The 21440-nt window shown below is 42.5% G+C and overlaps 1 protein-coding gene and 1 pseudogene across 3 annotated transcripts in view; one reads left to right on the top strand and one right to left on the bottom strand.

The window, feature by feature from the left end:
- SAXO1 (stabilizer of axonemal microtubules 1) overlaps positions 1–21440 on the top strand; it is a 120834-nt gene that overhangs the window by 18143 nt on the left and 81251 nt on the right. The gene's annotated exons all lie outside the window — the stretch shown is intronic.
- On the bottom strand, positions 476–1743 carry LOC101002661 (annotated as a pseudogene).

Genomic DNA, 21440 nt, shown 5'->3' with positions numbered 1-21440 from the left:
AAGCAAAGTATTTGTGGTTTGTAGAAATACAGTAAGGCCAGCATCTACAAATTTTTTTGAAAGTAATGTACCACGTAATTATCTTGACTTCAGAAGCCACATGGTGGGGGAGTGCTTTGAATAGAATAACTTGTATATGGGAGTATAATGCTTCCAATTGCATCTGATTATCCCCAGCATTTCCTGTTATTGAAAAAATGCTACCCTTCAGAGTTTTTAACTTTTTTTTTTTTGAAACGGAGCCTCGCTCTCTCACCCAGGCTGGAGTGCAATGGTACGATATCGGCTTACTGCAGCCTCTGCCTCCCGAGCTCACGCCATTCTCCTGCCTCAGCCTCCACAGCAACTGGGATTACAGGCACCCACCACTACAGCCGGCTAATTTTTGTATTTTTCTTTTTTTTTTTTTTTTTTGCCTCTAAACCATCTTTTATTGCGCACTTCAGCCGCGATTCTGGCGCTGGCCTGCTGCGCCCTAGGCGTAGTACTGTAGGTTGGCTTTCTTCTTCGCCTGGACCTCCAGGATGTCTTCCATGTAGGTCTCATGGGTGAGCTCCGTGGCACCCCTGCGCAGTGCGATCATAGGCGCCTCCACGCACACAGCCTTGCACTGGGCCCCATTGAAGCCATTTGTGCAGCGGGCCAGCTCTCCGTAGCTCACGTCAGGACTGACGTTCATCTTTTGGGAGTGTATCTGCATGATTCTGGCCCGAGCCTCCTCGTTGGGCATTGGGAACTCGATCTTGCAGTCCAGGCGGCCCTAGCGGATCAGGGCGGAGTCCAGGATGTCCACCCTGTTTGTGACTGCAATTACCTTAACTTGGGTTTTGGGCTGGAACCCATCCAGCCGGTTCAGAAGTTCCAGCATCGTCCTCTGCACCTCTTGTCCCCGGACTTCTCGCTGTTAAAGTGCTTGGTGCCTATGACATCCAGCTCATCAGTGAAGATGATGGAGGGCGCGTTCTCCTTGGCCGGGGTGAAGGCATCCCAGACTAGCCTGGCACCATCCAGTGAACATCTGCACCAGCTGGGGGCCAGCTAGCTTTAGGAAGGTGGCCTTAGTCTGTGCCCTACAGGCCCAGGCCAGGAGAGTCTTTCCCATCCCTGGGGGCCCATACATCAGCACCCGTTTTGGAGGTTGGATCCCCAGGTTCTCAAACTTCTCATTGTGGTTCATTGACAATAAAATGGCCACTACCAGTTCCTGGATCTGCTTGTCCAAGCCCCCATTGTCACTGTATTGCTCTGTGGGCCTCTCATCCACCTCCATGGCCTTCACCTGCGAGTTGTACTCTGTGGGCAGCATCTCCAGGATTGGATAGGAGTCTTTGTTCACACCCACCAGGTCTCCTGGCTTTAGCTTTTCAGCATCCACCAATCCAATCACAGGCAGGAAGTACCTCTGTCGTGTAGAGGTTTTGATCACAGCATACTTGCCCTTCCTCTGGGAGTCCAGGTCAATATTGGCACCATCCTCCTTTTGGTCATTGGGATCAACATCCAGGAGCTTGATGATGTTGGAGACAAGGTACACCAGGGTCTTGTTCACTTTGATTTTCTCACGGTTCTCTTTGATCTTGTCCTTCATGGCTTGGAGCTTGTGGGTGACTCTCAACATTTCACTCTTCATGATCTTGATCTCACTGTCCAGAAGCTGTGTGTGTGTATGATCTCCATGGACATCTTGAGCACCTCCTCCCCAGTTCCATCTTGCTTGGCCTCATCCCACACCATCGCCATCTTCTCTTCTAGTTTTTGTATTTTTAGTAGGGATAGGGTTTCACCATGTTGGCCAGGCTGGTCTTGAACTCCTGACCTTGTGATTCACCCACCTCAGCCTCCCAAACTGCTGAGACTTCAGGTGTGAGCTACCACTCCTGGCCCAGAGTTTTATAATATTAGACCACCTTCCATCTTTACAGTATTTTGAAAATTCAAAAAATATTTTCCCATATATTAATATCTTACTGTGAGTCCCTCAACATGGGAAGCATTGCTTAGTTTGGAAAGTCGATTCCTTGATTTTAGCCTGTCTTTTCCCTGGGGATGTTTTCAGTCTATTGAGCTGTTCTTTCCCAGATGACTAAATTTGAAACTATGGTTTGGTGGGGAGTGGGTGGCACAAGGCAGGGCTGCTGTAGATAAAGTAAAATGTTAATCAGCCTTTTAAAGCTGAAAGGGATCTTAGCGGTCTCTAGCTCTATTTTACAGATGAGGAAATAGAAACATTGAGATTAATTTTAATATATGGGAACACGTTTTGTCAAGCTTCAGGCACAATTTAGGTCAATTAAATTTTATTCATCTTTTACTGGGTATCAGACACTGTGCTAGGTGTTAAAATTTACAGTCCAGTCTATTTTTGAGTCACACTGGACCATTTAAAAAATTGATACATAATGATTGTACATATTTCTGGGGTCCAAGTGACATTTTGATATATGCATGTATTAGCATATATCATATATATAATATATGCATATATAATAGCATATATAATATATATATAACATATATAATTAGCATATATAATAATAACATGTATTAGCATATCAGTCACTTCACACATTGATCATTTTTTTGTATTGGGAACCTTACAAATAATCTTCTAGCTATTTTGAAATATATGGGAAATTATAACTATAGTCACCCTACTGTATTATCGAACACTAGAATTTATTTCTTCTATCCAACTGTATTTTTGTATCCATTAACCAACTTAATTAGTGCCCCCAACTCCCACAATGGGCCATTTTTGACTGTAGAGTACCATAAGAAGGCTCTTGTCCAACTGAGAAAATAGTATCTGATATAAAAAAATAAGTGTAATTCTAAAAGCCTTTTAGTAAAGTAATATAAATAGCAAATCTTACTCCTGAGAATAAAATGTAGTAACACTGCTTTTTCTAAAATTCTTGTAAAAAAATTGTTAATGAAGGAATTGATAGAGCTTACTTTTATATCTGATTATTTTATGGCTTACAGTGCACAATTTTAAAGATTTTGTGCAATCTTGCAGGAAATTCCAGGACTGGGTAATGTATCATGAAATATTTATGAAGCATTGGTAGTATGTGCAGCATTTCATAAAAAAAGGTAGTCCCATAGAGGACTCAAAAATTGCTGAAAAGGATGTGGATTTGGCCCTTTCACAAAGCTTGCAGAGGAAGGTGATCTCAGGGGCAGCCATGTATCTGCAACTTAAATCAGCTATGTTAACCAGGGAGGAACTTGTTATTTTAATTTTGGAAAATATTTTCTTCACATTGATGGAAATTTCCTTAACCTTAGATTTTATTTTCTTAGAGTCTCTGTTACAAATTAAGAGGAAGGAAAAAAAAAAAAAATTGAAGACTTGGTTTGATATTACATGTTTTAAGAAGAATTCTTATTTTTAATTTAAATAAAATTGACTTCATAAATTCTGACTAAGGAAAAAAGAGACAAAGAACAGCCTTTAACAGATACTTGCTGATGACTTATCTTTAGCAGAATCCAGATAGAAATGCCAAGAAAAAAAAAAAAAAGAAAAACTTTCACTTTAAGATTGAATTTTTAGCCGGGCACGGTGGCTCAAGCCTATAATCCCAGCACTTTGGGAGGCCGAGACGGGTGGATCACAAGGTCAGGAGATCGAGACCATCCTGGCTAACCCGGTGAAACCCCGTCTCTACTAAAAAATACAAAAAAAAAAACCTAGCTGGGCGAGGTGGCGGGCACCTGTAATCCCAGCTACTCGGGAGGCTGAGGCAGGAGAATGACGTAAACCCGGGAGGCGGAGCTTGCAGTGAGCTGAGATCCGGCCACTGCACTCTAGCCTGGGCGACAGAGCGAGACTCCGTCTGAAAAAAAAAAAAAAAAAGATTGAATTTTTATTGTACATTTCATGTACTTTTCATGTTAAGTATGTTATGCTCCTTAAAAATGGCCTTTGATATCAGAATTAATGTTTAATTGTTCATAAATACCTTTCACCTTATAAAATGAGTACAAATGGGTATATGTCATATTTCAGATATTGTTAAATTAGAGTACAACTTCATATTCAAATTACAGCAGTAAATATGATCTATTTGACCTTATAGTCTGATGATGGATCCGTTCAGAGTAACATGTTCTAATTCTGTTCTGTAGTGGGCAGTTTTAAACATCATTCCCTCCATCGCTATTAAAATATTTATTACTGACCTTCAAGTGATTTACAGTTTATTTGGAAAGATGACATGTCTCGGGATGGGTGGTGGAGAGGCGGAAATAGCTACCCTTAGATGAATGAGACCAATAAAACAAGTGATGTAGGATGTGAGGGGTGGGAGAGGCACTTTGGGAGCGGGTAGCCGAGGAAGGCTTTAGGATGGAGAAGTAATGAGGAAAGTGAAGCTGGAGTCAGACTGCCTGGTTTCAAATGCTGGCTCTGCCACTTTTTAACTGTGGGAGCATATGCAAACCATTTTATCTTTCTGTAAAGTAAGGATAACAATACCTTATTCTTAAGGTTGGTGTGAGGATTAGGTGGGAGAGGAGCACAGGCCCTGGAGGAAAAGGGTGTGTTGGAGTTGAGTGAGACTGCCTCTGCTGCAGGGCATGGCTGTCAGAGAGACATGGAAGACATCATGTCCACCGGAGCACTTGAGCCTGCCAGGAGATTGTGCCAGAAGCTTGCTGGAGGCAAGTTGCAGAGGGACCCTTACATGTCTCAGAATGTGAACTCACCAGCAAAGAGCCATGGATGGATTTTGAGCTGATAGTGAAACAGATAAAACAGTCGTCTCCCCTCCCAAAAAAGCCTTAAAAGAGTAGAATTTCTTTTCTTCTTCTTTTTTAAAATACAGAGATGAGATGTCACTATGTTGCCTAGGTTAGTCTCAAACTCCTGGGCTCAAGCAATCTTCCTGCCTCCGTCTCCTGAAGTGCTGGTGTGAGCCACTGTGCCTGGCTCCCTCCCTCCCTCCCCCCTCCTCTCCCTCCCCCTCCTCCCCTCCCCCCTTCCCCTCCTCCCTCTCCTCTCCCCTTTCCTTTCCTTTCTTTTTTTCCTTCTTTCCTTCTTGCTTCCCTTCAGAAATGCCCAATATCTGAATTAGGTTGACTTTAAATCTGTTAATGTTTTGGTTTTTCTGAGTGGATTTGTAGTTTGCTAATACTTCATTAAATATATTTTACCTCCATTCCATTCTTGTCCTTTTTATTAACTTGATTCAACAAATGATTAAGTCATGATTTACTATGAGAAGTGGCAGAGTATTGAGGTTCCAAGTGCAGATTGTGGAGTCAGACTATCTTGGTTCAAATCCCAGCCTTTCCACTCCCTAGCTGTGTCATGTTGAACCATTTCACAGTGAAGTTTCTGCTTCTGTGTATCTCAGTGTTCTCATCAGTAAAATGGAGATAGAACCTGACTCACAGAGTTATTGAGGGGATTGAATCAGTATTAAATACGCAGGTAGAACAATGTTATATTGTTATAGAACTATAACATCCACAGTAAGGCATAGGTAGATGTTACTAAATAAGCATAAAGGTCTGTGTTCTAGGCAATGAAGCCTGAGGAAGCATACTTGCCTGAACACTTGAGTCTGAGTGGGAGATCCTGCCAGAAGCTCTGTGGAGCTGGTACTCTAGAGAAGAGAGTTATGTTTGTTTACTAACTTGCAGGTAATACAAAATGCCCTCAAAGAATTAACTCAGGGGGATGTAATCTGGTGTTTGGGAGGCTTGATTAAATTTGGATGATAAGAATGGTCTGCAAAGACTTCATGTGCTCTTTATACTCTGGGAGGCTCTCTGCCCTTTCTGGGATGTCTACATTTGAGTCTAGCATTTATTAGGCTTTGTGAGTTCAGACTGACATTAACAAACACTAAGGTTAAGTTGCTGTTCAGTTTAGAACTTTGTAAGTATTAAATGACTCTGGGGATTAAAGACAAACTCCCTGCATAGCATACCCTACTATTCTGGTTTTTTTTTTTTTGTCTTTACCATCTTGTTCAAAGAAACTTTGAAGTTTCTCTGGTTGTTTCTCTAAAAGGAAAGAACAGTGTTTCTAAATGACTGTCAAATTAGCCACTAAGCAAAATATATCCTTATGTTTTAAATATCTAGACAATCCAAAAGCCCCTCATTCTAATGTTAACAAATTGGGTTTGTAATGTAAAAAATCAGTTAAGTTGCTGCCAGTGCTGGTCAATAACTAACTTTTATAAACTACATTATGCAGTAACTATTTTAAAAAATCACAAGCTTTCCCCATAACAGTCCAATTTCTCTTTCAGGTATGATGCATTTCAAGTCTTTTCCAAATAAGAAAATGTACATACCATCGGTGAACAACAGCTCTAAATGAAGAGCAGAGTCAATTGAATACTTTGTTCTTTTATCTTGCTTCAAATGGGAGGGCAGTGAGTAATATTAGGGGAAGAACATGCAATGACTGTTGGGATTGCAGTCCTGGATTTAATTACTTATAAGCCTTGTGAACCTTTAACATCTCTAGACTTTCAAAAATCAGTGATCCTCAGGCAGTGAGGTTCCCACCATCTATAGTGGTGTTTTTCCAGGTCCAGACAACTTCCATGTCAGGGCCCTGAAGGTGTCTGCAGAGGTCTTCTCTGGCCTCAGCTGGTGACCTCCAGAGAAGTCAGGGAAAAGGGGACATGGGGCACAGACCTGAAGGTGGACAGATGTTTTCCTGACTTCTCCAGAATTGAATGGCTAGTTGGTAGTATGTGTCTTTCTCGGACCTCATGGCTCTTGGGGTGTCTGATCTGTTTTCTTCTGGGCACTCTGACTTCCTCTGCATGTTGGCTGGCTGTGGTTGCCCCAGCCCTAGCATCATACCGCTTCTCATTTCAGAGAACTGAAGAGTTTAGTGTGCTGTTTCCAAATTCCAAAGAAAAGAGCACCTGGTTGGGTCCAGCCTGTGACAGGTGGCTCTTCTGGCATCAGGCTGTCTCCTGTGGTCTAATAAGCTGAGCACCAGGAGGAGTGGGGTTACATAGAACAAACTGGGCAGCTAGAGGAGAGCTGTTTTAGGTTATAAGGATGTAGATAGGAAGAAAATAATTAAGAGGAAAAAATTGGCCTTCCAAAGATTCTTGCCAAGATACCCTTGTGGATAAAGTTAGTGAAACATGGGTTGGATGATAGTATTAGGCTAGGTGGATTCCCAGGTCATTGAACAAGCAGGCCAAAAGAGTGTCAACGGATTGCTTTTTACCTGCTTAGAACAATATCCCCATGCCCTAGAACTCTCTTGTTAGCTTTGTCTTGTTCATTTTTAATCAAAACGTGAAGACACAGAAGACACCCTTATCAAATGTGCTGAGAACACAAAATGAGAAGAACATAGGAAGCATAATAGATACAGAATGAAGATTCAAAATTATCTTGGTTAGGCCCAGTGGCTCACGCCTGTAATCCTAGCACTTGGGGAGGCTGAGGTAGGCAAATCACTTGAGCCTGGGAATTCAAGACCAGCCTGGGCCACATGGTGAAACCCTGTTTCTACAAAAAATACAACAACAAAAAATTAACTGGTTATGGGTAGTGCGTGCCTGTAGTCCCAGGTACTGGGGATGCTGAGGTGGGACGATGGCTTGAGCCTTGAAGGCGGAGGTTGCAGTGATGCAGTGAGCTGAGATCGCACCACTGAATCCCAGTCTGGGAGACAGGGCAAGACCCTGTCTCAAAAAAATATATATATATATTTTGACAGGCTGAAACGCTGGGCCCCAAACAAGCTGGAACTTAGCAAGAGTAAGCATGAAGTTTGACATTTGGGATGAAAAATCAATTATACATAGTCATAATGGAGGTGGTTTATCTTGGCCTTTTCAGTTTGTGAAAAGGTCTTGGGGTTTTACTTAGCTACAGTTTTATGTGATCTGATGGTGTGATGTGGCTGTGAAGAAGCATTAACTTAGTTTCATGCTAAATGGAGCTAGAGTGTCCAGGTTAGCAGATGTAATTACTTCACTGGACTTTTGCCTTGTCAGACCACAACTGAAAGATGCTCTTCCATGTGGACACTTTTTATTTTTTTGGTATACCTGCTGGTGACCAGGATGGCTAGGTTATGGGGAATGCATTCTGAAAGTGAGAAAACTTGAACTTGACAACAGCAGGAGATAGATGGATAATAACCTAGTATTCCAATGCTGTAGTCTATAGAAGAGGGCTTTTACTTGTTCTGGATTGTTCAGAATGTGGAACCAAGACCCATGTGGATTTGGGGTCAATACTAATAAAGAATTTTGTAGCAGTTAGAACCATAAGAAACTGAATTGGTCTACTTTTTCTTTCTTTTTTCTTTTGAGACAGTGTCTCACTGTCACCATGGCTGGAGTGCAGTGGCGCTGTCTGGGCTCACTGCAACCTCTGCCTCCAGGGTTCAAGTGATTGCTCCTGCCTCAGACTCTCGAGGAGCTGGGATTACAGGCACGCACCACCATGCTTGGGTAATTTTTGTATTTTTTGTAGAGGTGGTGTTTCGCCATTTTGGCTAGGCTGGTCTTGAACTCCTGACCTCAAGCTAAACACCCGCCTCAGTCTCCCAAAGTGCTGGGATTACAGGTGCGAGCGAACCATGTCTGGCCAAAATAGAATTTTTCTGACCCTTGAGCTGGGTGTGTGTCTGTGAGATGCTATGGAAAGGGCTCTGGCATTGGACAGGAGGTTTGACAAAATTATCTCTAGGGTCACTTTCAACACTAGAAACCCAGATTTCTGGAAAGACAGAAGAGCCTTTTTTTTTTTTGTCATTAATGTCTCAGCAAAGAAGATTGTTTATTTTAATATGATTATTGGACTTGAGAAGCTCTTACAGAGAACTATGGGTACATGTGATAGGAAAAATAAGCTGAGATCCATATGCACCCGGAAAAAACAAGAAAATTAAGAGACTTCTTAAGGCATCTATATTTAACATATAAAGCACATAACCAGACTTTAGCATCCTGTCTCTAAGCACTGCTCCTACTGAATCTGCCTTTTTACCTGGTGCCTCTGCTTTCCTGAGAGCCATTGGATAACTTTTGGGTAGTGTATTAAAAAGCTTCATCTGTTGCTTCCACAACTTCCCTGATTATGTCTGCATGTAGCAGTTCACGTTAAGGAGGCTTTTGTGGGCTAGCCTGGGACTCTAGCCATGACGTGAAGCAATACGTTGTGAGAAATGTATTTCAGGCTTCCAACAGCCGTGTACTGACTTTTGAAACATGTTCCGTTGCAAAGCTGGAATGACCCATGTTGCACTCTAAGATGTCCCACTTCACACCCATCTTGGAGCCTTTCCTAAACTGGGTTCTGGTCTTGGAAGCCTTCTTTGCACCTTCCTGCCAACCATGGCAGTTCCTGAAATTCTGACACTTACATGAATCAAGCCTTCCTGTTTCTCTTCCACTGCTCTATCTAGAAGTGAATTTTAAGAGGCTTTTCTTCCCCAAAAAGAATTTGAAGAATCATAAATAACTTTACATGATGCAGTACAATAAAAAGGGAAAATATGGAGAATAGTTCCGTGGTTTTTTTTTTTTATTTTGAGACGGAGTCTTGCTGTGTCACCCAGGCTGGAGTGCAGTGGCACAATCTTGGCTCACTACAAGCTCCGCCTCCCGGGTTCACACCATTCTCCTGCCTCAGCCTCCCCAGTAGCTGGGACTACGGGCGCCCGCCACCAGGCATGGATATTTTTAAATGATGGACTAGGGAAAGCTCCTGGAATGGTTATATTATTCAGGATTCTTGGTTGAAGTAACTGAAATGTACGCTGGCTTGTTTAAGAAGAAGGCTGTGGGGCAGTTTGCAGAAGTGTGGAGAGGCAAGGTTGGAATATGGACAGGTACAGGAGAGGCCAGGAGACCAGAGCCACAGCCCAAATCACTCTGCAGAGACTGGTGAGCCGGCTGCTGAGGGCTGCTCTGGCGCAGCATGCTGTATCTGCAACAGCTGTCACTGGCCATGTCCTGGCGCTGCCAGTGTCCCTGTCTGTAGAATGAATTCTTCACTGTCACCCCAGTTTTTTAAAAAAAATTCTTTTTTCATCTTTTATTTTAGATTCTGTGAGCAAGTGTGCAGGTTTGTTATGAAGGTATGTTGTGTGATGCTGAGGTTTGGGGTACGGTTGAACCTGTCACTCAGGAAGTTAGCCGAGTACCCAATAGGTAGTTTTTCAACTCTTGTCCCTCTGCTTGTATTCTCCAGTGTCACTCCAGATTTTTTGGCATCAGTTGGCCTTTTTTTTCCTTTTTCTTTTCTATCTCTTTCTCTTTTCTTTCTGCCTTTGCCTTGTGACAGGGTCTCACTGTATTGCCCAGGCTGGTCTCAAACTCCTGAGCTCAAGCAATCTGCCCATCTCTGCCTCCTAAAGTGCTGAGAGTACAGGCATGAGCCACCTCGCCAGGTCCTATTGGTCTACATTAAAGTTGCAGAGGGGAGCTTCTTACCGGCCAGGCCTTGGTCACATGCTCAGGCCTCACAGAAGAAGGGTGGGGAGTGGGAGGGGTGCCTCACTTCTTGGTTTCTGTAGTGGCAGGTGAACACTGCCTGCCACAAGATGAATGTGGTGGGAATTCATCAAATGAAAGGCACCTCAAAAAATGTTAGGTAGCTTAAAAAAGAAAAGTCAGATGTTAGGTAGCTAAAAGAAAATGGCTGGCTAAAAATAATGTTTGTTTACATTTCTGTGTTCATTTATGAAAAGGCTGAACTTAGGCTACAGCATGGTTTCTAATCTATGGCACCAATGGGCATTTTTGTTGTGGGGCCTGTCCTGTGCATTATAGGGTGTTTAGCAGTATCTTTGGCCACTACCCACTGGATACCAGTGGCACCTACCCCACTTTTGACTATCAAAAATGTGTCTGCATGTTGCCACATGTTTCCTGGGGTCAAAATTGACCTCAGTTTTGAGAACCCCAGTTGAGAATCACTGGGCTAGAAGCATTCTCAAGCCGTGGGTTATGCTTTTATTTATTTTTTGAGATGGAGTCTTGCTCCCTCACCCAGGCTGGAGTGCAGTAGCACAATCTCGGCTCACTGCAACCTCCACCACCTGGGTTCAAGTGATTCTCCTGCCACAGCCTCCCGAGCAGCTGGGACTGCGGGCATGCACCACCACGCCCAGCTAATTTATTTGCTTTTTTTTTTTTTGAAAGAGTCTTGCTCCGTCGCCCAGGCTGGAGTGCAGTGGCACGATCTTGGTTCTCTGCAAGCTCCACTTCCTGGGTTCACGCCGTTCTCCTGCCTCAGCCTCCTGAGTAGCTGGGACTACAGGCGCCCGCCACCACGCCTGGCTAATTTTTTTGTATTCTTAGTAGAGACGGGGTTTCACCATGTTAGCCAGGATGGTCTCTATCTCCTGACCTCATGAGACCTGCCTCGGCCTCCCAAAGTGCTGGGATTACAGGCATGAGCCACCATGCCTGGCTGGGTTATGCTTTCATAGCCTTGCATTAATGGCTTTATCACAGGAATGGATATTATATTATTGTTCTTGGAGAGTGACAAAGCTTTTCTCATGATGGTCCCCTTCCCCTGCATGTGAATGTCTGAATCTTCAGTGTTCTCAGCCTTCATTATACCTGAGAATCAACTGGAGAACTGTTTGAAGGAGGCCGATTTCTGGTCCCTACTTCATAGATTTTAATTCTGTGGGTCTGAGGCCCAGGAATCTGCAAGTTTTGACAACCTTGGTGACTCAGATGCAGGTGGGTGATGGACCACACTTTAAAAAACACACGGCTACTTCATTGAGTGTCAACCCTCAAAACATAAAGATGCGTGGTTTTTGTTTTTGTTTTTTTTAAAGAAATGTGTCTGGGTGCCATGGCTCATGTTTGTAATCCCAGCAACTTGGGAGGCTGAGGCAGAAGGATCTTTTGAGGCCAGGAATTTGAGACTAGCACCATAGTGATACTCAGTCTCTTAAAAACAAACAAACAAACAAATAAATAAATAAATGGGCCGGGTGCAATGGCTCACGCCTGTAATCCCCAACACGTTGGGAGGCAGAAGTGGGTGGATCACTCGAGGTTAGGCGTTCGAGAGTAGCCTTGCCAACGTGGTGAAACTCTGTCTCTACTAAACATACAAAAATTAGCCGGGCGTGGTGGTGCATGCACGTAATCCCAGCTACTTGGGAAGCCGAGGCACCAGAATCACTTGAACCCGGGAGGCAGAGCTTGCAGTAAGCAGGGATCACAACACTGCACTCCAGCCTGGGTGACAGAATGAGACTCTGTCTCAAAAACAAAAAACAAAAAAACAAAAATAATTAGCCAGGCATGGTGGTGCACACTTGTAGTCCCAGTTACTTGGAGTCTGTGGAATGAGGATTGCTGGAACCCAGGAGCTTGAGGCTACAGTAAGCCATGATCTGCCATTGTACTCCAGGTTGGTTGACTTAGGAAGGGATACAGTTTTAAGACTTCCAAATCTTTCTAGTCATCGATTAAAAATAAGCAAGGTAAAGATGCTGTCTGTTCTTAGGCTTTTTTGGAAGGGGTTGTGTGGAACCAGCTTTGACACGTGCCACCAGCACTCATCACCCTTCATCATCATCAGCAGGAAGTACTGTCTCTTGTTTTGAGCTCTGATTTGCCTTACATCTTTCTCAGGAAAGGACCTTTTAATCTCCCCCTGCTTAAGTATTAGAGAAACCTCTCAGGGAGGTTTCTATGCTTTCTCGATGTCCCAGGTCTCTTGAGTGGTCTTGTTTACAGTCTTGACTTCCTAACCCCGGGATAAAGAGGGAACACTGACCCTCAGCGGCACTGGCTTTATTTTTCATGTAGAGCCTCTATGATTGGATGTTGTCCAACATTCTGGTTGTTTTCCAGGAATAGAGGAGACAACAGGTAGGTAATACCTGTGACAAATCTGTGGACCTCCTGAGCCTCTAAGCCCCTCTCAGAGGAAGTCTTAAATCTATGAAAGAAGATCCCATCCACTGACAAAGCATCTTGTAGTTTTGAAGTATGTTTGGTGGCTTCTTTGAGCTACTTGTTTCTATTTTCACTCCTGCTCTATCTGGGGCTAGTCAATGATACTTCTAACAGCAATTTTTCTAAAACTCCGATTGGGTAATTTTGCCAATTTATTTTTTATTTTTAAAATTTAATTAAGTTTTTTTTTTTTTTTTTTTTTTGAAACAGAGTTTTGCTCTATTGCCCAGGCTGGAGTGCAGCGGTGTGATCTCGTCTCACTGCAACCTTGCCCCCTAGTTTCAAGGGATTCTTCTGCCTCAGCCTTCGGAGTAGCTGGGATTACAGGCGCCCAACACCATGCCTGGCTGTTTTTGTATTTTTAGTAGAGATGGGGTTTCACCACGTTGACCAGGCTGGTCTTGTACTCCTGGCCTCAAGTGATCTGCCTGCCTAAGCCTCCCAAAGTGCTGCAATTACAGGTGTGAGCCACCGTACCCGGTGATTTTGCCAATTTAAAGCCTTTGATAGTTCTCCATTGATTATAGAACTAAGCCCCTAGTCTACCTTCCCTGTCATTCCCCACCATGCTGCCTGTGTTCCAGGCTCACCAAACTATGCGGAGGACGCTTAACTCTCTGTATACTAACTTTACTCACACCTTGTTATTAACTATACTGACAACCTGTATTTCAGACTCACCAGACTCTGTTACAGACTAACATGCCCAGCTCACGAACTGGGTGCCTGCTAAATATTTTTTTCTAAAAAGTGGATATTGGTTGGTAACATGTAAAATCTCATGCATTTTAAATATCTGGGCTGGGCACAGTGCCTCATGCCTGTAATCCTAACACTGTGGGAGGCCAAGGCGGTTGGATCACCTGAGGTTAGGAGTTCGATACCAGCCTGGCCAACATGGTGAAAACCCATCTCCACTAAAAATACAAAAATTAGCCAGGCGTGGTGACTCATGCCTGTAATTCCAGCTACTCAGGAGGCTGAGGCAGGAGAATCACTTGAACCCAGGAGGAAGAGGTTGCAATGAACAGAGATTGTACAACTGCACTGCAGACTGGGCGACAGAGCCAGACTCTGTCTCAAAAATAAATAAATAAAATAAATAAATAAAATTAAATAAAATAAAAAATCCATACTTCTAGTTTCTTCTGAAAAATCAAAAGACATGACAGTATTGTGACTGCATTCCTAAATGGTAATGGTCAGCTCTTGCCCTGAGACAGGATGCGTTCTATCTATAGCCATCATGGAAAAAGATAGGGGGAAATACTGTGAAATTTTACCCTCCTATTTCCCACAAGAGGGCAATCTAATCTCTAAGAAAGTAAAAGGGACTGGCATTGCACAATCTGCTATTATAGCTTGACTTGTTACCCACCCAGTGGTGAAGATCTTTAGGCACCCACCTGCATTTTGTGTGCTGAATTGACATGCCTTATGCCTTGTACTGGTCTTTCACAAATTCTTTTTTTTTGGTGTGGTTCCCCTCCAGGATCTATCTGGAAGGCCAGATTGATGAAAAGGCATGCAAGAGAGGTGCCTGTGTGTAGCGTCTGGAGCCACCTTCAGCCTAGGTGGAGGTTGTGGAAGGTTGGCAGAGGCCTGATGAGGCAGGGTTGTTTCTAGAGAAAAGCGTGACCTGTAGAAACAACCTCACAGCCTAGCATTACTTGATGGTGCTTTTTGTTGGTGCAGAATCTTGATTTTTGTCAGTACCCTGAGAGAGCAGCCCCTGAACTCCACAGCACCTCCCTTAATATTACCCTGGCTAATACAGACTGCTGTGTAAACTGAAATGCCAATTTATTTAGAATGAGACAGATCTACTGAGGGTGTCTAGAAACTCATTTTTGCTGGTCACAGTGTACTTTCTGTTTAGAAAAATTAAAAGTAGGAGCCAAAATATAATCACAAGTTGCTTGTCCGAGTTCTAAGAAAGAGGAATGCTGCCATTTGCACGTTTGAGGTCCTGCCGTGGTGTTCTGATGTATCCTTCTGAGATTAGGGACTGGATGGGTTGAGCCCCTCTGCTAGGCCTCCTTATCCAGACAGTGCTTGTAGGTACCTCGGTAGAGTGGCCCATATAACTCTGTGCCCACCGTCCCCCATATGGTTCTTGCCACATTTACATATCTTTAGATATACCAACACCACAGAGTTGATTACATTCACATGTAGCATTTTTCACTCCAGGTCCTATTTATACTTATCTATTACAAATTATTTTAATAATTCAGGTCTAAGGATTTGGGGAGGATTAGGGGTGAGGCTCCTTAGCACTCTGACTGCTCCTAAAGAGATTGCAAAGATTTCAGAAAATAAAACTAGCTCTTAACCCCCAGATGGTAAGTAGGTATAGATGAATGAAAAAGGCTCTAAATCTTATTTTCTCTGTCTTTTTTTCCCCTCTTTGTTTGCCTTTGGTCAAAACAAAACAAACATCTCTTTGCCTCATCTTTTTTCCTCTCTCGTTAAAAAAAATCTATCCTTGCTGGGTGCGGTGGCTCACGCCTGTAATCCCAGCACTTTGGGAGGCTGAGGTGGGCAGATCATGAGGTCAAGAGATCGAGACCATCCTGGCCAACATGGAGAAACCCCATCTCTACTAAAAATACAAAAATTATCCGGGTGTGGTGGCGGGCGCCTGTAGTCCCAGCTACTCAGGAGGCTGAGGCAGGAGAATTGCTTGAACCCGGGAGGCAGAGGTTGCAGTGAGCCAAGATTGTGCCACTGCATTCTAGCCTGGTGACAGAGCGAGACTCCATCTCAAAAAAAAAAAAAAAAAAAAAAAAAAAAGAATATGGAAATTTGAGAAAAAAGAGGAGGGAGGAAGAAAGAGCTGAAGTGGTTCATAGGTGGCATAGTTAGATTTTGAGTTATTTAAAAACTGGCTTTGGTTGTTAAAACTGGTAATTTTTTTTCATCGGTTTGGGTTGAATAACATAGCCATATTCCCTTAGGTAAAACTAATACTGAATCTATGTATCTATCTATATGAATCCTAGTTTTGACCCTAGTTGCCACCAATTTGTCTATAGTTAGGATGTTGACTTAGCCTTGGGCCCTACAATTTAGGGCTTAGCTCTGGGCACACAAGGAACTTGGATGCTTATAAGAACTTTGGATAAGTTTTATTCATGCACTCAGTTTAGTGGGCAATCTGCATGTGCACCGGGCATGTCTCCTTCAGCCATGTTTTGTTTAAGTCATCTATGGCCTTCGGGTTCCCAGTACAAGGGATGAAGCAGGTCATGAGTGTTTAGTGACACTGTGGGGTTGTGCCCATTCTTGCCTTCCTCATTAGAAAGTGGCAGTGGGCTCAAATGCCTCAGCAGGTAGTTTGATAGGAGAAATAGGACAGTTAGAAAATGAATTATTTGATACTGAAGTTCAGTCATGCATGTATTTAAAAGCTTTTTTAGTGCTCTGAACTTGGCTTAGGTTTAGGGTGCTATTAGGATAAGTAGAAGACTTAATTTTTACTTTTTTAGGGAGTTTAAAATCTATGCAACTGAAACAGCTACATAAAACAATTGGAAAGCAATGCAGGATACTATAGTGTAGTGAAGAGGTTAGAGAAGACACTCTGGGATAGACAGATGTGAACTTTTTAAAACCTTTCTGGGCCTTAGTTCCCTGATATGTAAAATGGGGATATTGAAAAGATTGATTGTATGAGGTAATGTATGTCAAGCACTTAATGTAGAGCCTGGCATATAGTTATGTTCAATATTTGGTTTTAATTATAGTAATTGGGTCTAACAGAAGCTTTCCTTTATGTGGTCCTATTGAGAAAGGAAAAGTTTCCCCTCCTTACTGCCCCTGGTAATCACATTGAAAGAAAATTTCCTAGAATACTGTTGTATACTTTCTTGATTTATTTGAAAAGTTTACCTGCCTGTAATTGTCTTTTTTAACCCCTATTTTTAAAATTAGTTGCTTCTATTCTCGAGAGTCAGCTAGCCAAATAATATATTTCTGTATAAAGGAGGAAAGAGTACAGAAGGGCCTGTACCAGGACTCATATGTAAAGGCTTTGGGACAACTTCAGTGTTTTGGGTGGTCAGGATCTTTCTGCTCCTAACATTCTTGGCCAGGTTCTAAAAGACTATAGGGGTTTTTCTTTTTTTTTTTTTTTCCTAGAAATATGGAACCTGGTTATATGGGGTATTTGTTTAGTAGGACCAGAAGTGTGTAAAGAAACAGCAAATAGCCCCTGGGTTATCTTTTATTTTCCATCAGAAGGGAGATTGATGGAAAGACTGATTCAGAAGCATGCAGGAAATGTGGGTTCCGGCCCTAAAAACGTGGCCATGACCGCGTGCCAGGGCCACTCCTCTACTACACGTGGCACTGGTTACCTGAGGAGGTTTAGAACCTCCTAGGAAGGGTAAGGTGCAGGTAAGTGAAAATAAACCTTACTAGGTCTCAACTTTTACATAAGGTTTTTTTTTTTGTTTGTTTCAAGATTAAAAATGTAGGCCTGGCAAAGTGGCTCACGCCTGAAATCCCAGCACTTTGGGAGGCCAAGGCTGGTGGATCTCTTTTTTTTTTTTTTTAATTATACTTTAAGTTCTAGGGTACATGTACACAACGTGCAGGTTTGTTACATATGTATACATGTGCCATGTTGGTGTGCTGCACCTATCAGCACCCATCAACTCATCATTTACATCAGTTGTAACTCCCAATGCCATCCCTCCCCCCTCCCCGCTCCCCATAATAGGCCCCGGTGTGTGATGTTCCCCTTCCCATATCCAAGTGATCTCATTGTTCAATTCCCACCTATGAGTGAGAACATGTGGTGTTTGGTTTTCTGTTCTTGTGATAGTTTGCTGAGAATGATGGTTTCCAGCTGCACTCATGTCCCTACAAAGGACACAAACTCATCCTTTTTTATGGCTGCATAGTATTCCATGGTGTATATGTGCCACATTTTCTTTATCCAGTCTGTCACTGATGGACATTTGGGTTGATTCCAAGTCTTTGCTATTGTGAATAGTGCTGCAATAAACATACGTGTGCATGTGTCTTTATAGCAGCATGATTTATTATCCTTTGGGTATACACCCAGTAATGGGATGGCTGGGTCATATGGTATTTCTAGTTCTAGATCCTTGAGGAATCGCCACACTGTTTTCCACAGTGGTTGAACTAGTTTACAATCCCACCAACAGTGTAAAAGTGTTCCTATTTCTCCACATCCTCTCTAGCACCTGTTGTTTCCTGACTTTTTAATGATTGCCATTCTAACTGGTGTGAGTTGGTATCTCATTGTGGTTTTGATTTGCATTTCTCCGATGGCCAGTGATGACGAGCATTTTTTCATGTGTCTGTTGGCTGTATGAATGTCTTCTTTTGAGGAGTGTCTGTTTGTAGCCTTTGCCCACTTTTTGATGGGGTTGTTTGTTTTTTTCTCATAAATTTGTTTGAGTTCTTTGTAGGTTCTGGATATTAGCACTTTGTCAGATGAGTAGACTGCAAAAATTTTCTCCCATTCTGTAGGTTGCCTGTTCACTCTGATGGTAGTTTCTTTTGCTGTGCAGAAGCTCTTTAGTTTAATTAGATCCCATTTGTCAATTTTGACTTTTGTTGCCGTTGCTTTTGGTGTTTTAGACATGAAGTCCTTACCCATGCCTATGTCCTGAATGGTATTACCTAGGTTTTCTTCTAGGGTTTTTATGGTATTAGGTCTAACATTTAAGTCTCTAATCCATCTTGAATTAATTTTCGTATAAGGAGTAAGGAAAGGATCCAGTTTCAGCTTTCTGCTTATGGCTAGCCAATTTTCCCAGCACCATTTATTAAATAGGGAATCCTTTCCCCATTTCTTGTTTTTGTCAGGTTTGTCAAAGATCAGATGGCTGTAGATGTGTGGTATTATTTCTGAGGGCTCTGTTCTGTTTCATTGGTCTATATCTCTGTTTTGGTACCAGTACCATGCTGTTTTGGTTACTGTAGCCTTGTAGTATAGTTTGAAGTCAGGTAGCGTGATGCCTGACTGGTGGATCTCTTGAGCCCAGAAGTTCGAGACCAGCCTGAGCAACATGGCAAAACCCCGTCTCTACAAAAAAAATACAAAAAAATTAGCCAGATGTGGTAGTATGCACCTGTAGTCCCAGGTACTTGGGAGGCTGAGGTGGAAGGATCACTTGAGCCCAGGAGGTGGAAGTTGCAGTGAGCAGAGATGGTGCCATTGCACTTTAGCCTGGGTGACAGAGCAAGACCTTGTCTCAAAAAAAATTGTTTAAAAGAAAACCCCAAAACTTTGATGGACTTCACCTCTTTTGAAGGTGAATATTCTTTTCGAGGTGATGGAAATTGCATGAGTAAAGGAAAATCTGACTGGCTTTGGTAATGAAAGAGTGTAAGCATGTCAGGATTTCTCACAGCTGTTTTAGTAGGCAAAGTGCTTCCACGTAGGGAATAACACCACAAGAAATCTCCATTTTCCCTGATGCTTGTTCCATTTCATTCTGTGTACTCCTTTCTGCACAGATTTAAATACCAAATTGCTTCTATTACTTCACAGTTTCCACCTGGGGTCTCGGGAGTTTGCACAGAGCCAAAAAAGCATCTGCAGCTTCCCCCTTTTTGCCACATCTTATAACTTGGGGGCTTCTTTTTGAGCTGTTTATGTCATCATGGCTATATCTCTGGGTATTCCTAGTTGAGTTTTTAGTTTCAACTGGAGCTGCAATCGCAGAAGTGGCAGGACTCCCCATGCTTAAAAATTAACCTCAGCGTGGAAAGTTTTCTGCTGTGATGGTTGGGGTGACTTAGTTTTGAAACTCCCTTTTTACCTTTCTTAGCTCTGCTGGGATTAAATTTTTAAAAAAAATTTGGCAGATTTGAAAAACAATGTGAAGATTTTTTTTTTTTACTCTAAAAATACAGAAAATAGTTTTAGCCCAATCTTGTTTGCGTAGTTTTTATTCCATGAACACAGGGAAGGAAAATTATAGGCAAGACAGATTTAATTCTGTCTGCTGTTGCTGTGTGGGAGTACTGATTAAAATAAATTATCTTTGTTTATTTGAAAGCAAACTAGACAATTTTGGAAATAATAATTTGCTGCATCTATGAATGAGTTTGGATTAAATTGACCCATCAATTAGCTGGATGATCAATTGCTTTCAATTTGGTGATTAATGAACTTCCAGTGCTGTGATCAGCTTTCCCCTCGCTGAGTTGCTAAGTTGCATGCATGCTGAAAAGAGCTCCCAGAGAACTCCCAGAGAACAGGTGTGTTTGCCAGACACAGTTGCTCCTGGACCTGCCCTTGGAAAAAGTCCCCTGAAGTGACTGGGGGTCCCCTCCTTCTCCTTTCTGATTTGTCCTGTTTCTTATCCAGTGTCTGATCATAGTCGGACTGAGTGGGGTCAGTATGACAGCACATGCACACACTTTAAGGAGACCTCACGGAAGTATCATAGAAGACTTTCTAGCTGGCACAGTTATTTGGGGATTCTTTTGCTAAAGAAAAAGAGGAAGATAAATATTGGGGTAGGTATCTAGCATTTTCTGCCATAATCACTCAACTCTTCAAATATGGCAAGCCTCTCTCCTCCCCTGTTCACCCTCAATTTCTTACCATGGGCTTCAAAATAGCTTTCTGCTCCTTCCAGAAATCTTCATTTTGATTTGTGAAAGTAAAGGTCAGTTCAATCTGAGAATGGCCATACTGTTTGGATCTTTAAAAATAACAACTGAGTGTTAGCTCAAAGGGAAGTTCGGTGGAATTTCACATTGCAGTTTGTCCTTTTCCGAGTTGATCATTTAGATCAGAAATCAGCAATCTTTTTCTATAAAGGACCAGGTAGGCTGGGCACGGTGGCTTAGGCCTGTAATCCCAGCACTTTGAGAGGCCAAAGTGGGCAGATCGCTTGAGCTTAGGAGTTCAAGATCACCAGCCTGGGCAACATGGTGAAACCCTGTCTCTACTAAAAATACAAAAATTAGCCAGTTGTGATGGCATGCACCTGTAGTCCCAGCTACTTGGGAGGCTGAGGTGAGTGGATGGTTTAAGCCCGGGAGGTCGAAGCTACAGTGAGCTGAGATGGCGCCATTGCACTCCAGCTTGGGTGACAGAGACCCTGTCTCGAAAAAAAAAGACCTGGTAGTAAATGTTTGAGGACTTGCAGACGGTTTCCCTTGTGTTGTGGCTACTCAAGTCTGTCTTTGTAGTACAAAAGTAGCCATACACAATACATAAAAGAACAGGCATGCTGTGTTCCAATGAAACTTAATTTATTACCTTGAAATGGAAATTACATACAATTTTCACGTGTCATGAAATATCCCTGTTAATTTTTCAACTATTTTAAAATGTAAAAATCATTCTTAGCTCATAAGCTGTAGAAAAACAGGTAGCAAGCTGAATTTGGCTCGAAGGCCATAGTTTGTTGACTCCTGATTTTAGATGATGATTGTAGAAATGAGTCCTAAGAAAAGAAAGTAATGTTTTGCTGTTCTAAACAGAAGTTGGTTACCTAGGGTAAC

Source organism: Papio anubis, chromosome 13, assembly GCF_008728515.1.
Source record: "Papio anubis isolate 15944 chromosome 13, Panubis1.0, whole genome shotgun sequence".
Taxonomy (NCBI): domain Eukaryota; kingdom Metazoa; phylum Chordata; class Mammalia; order Primates; family Cercopithecidae; genus Papio; species Papio anubis.
This window is presented reverse-complemented; position numbering and strand designations above follow the sequence as displayed.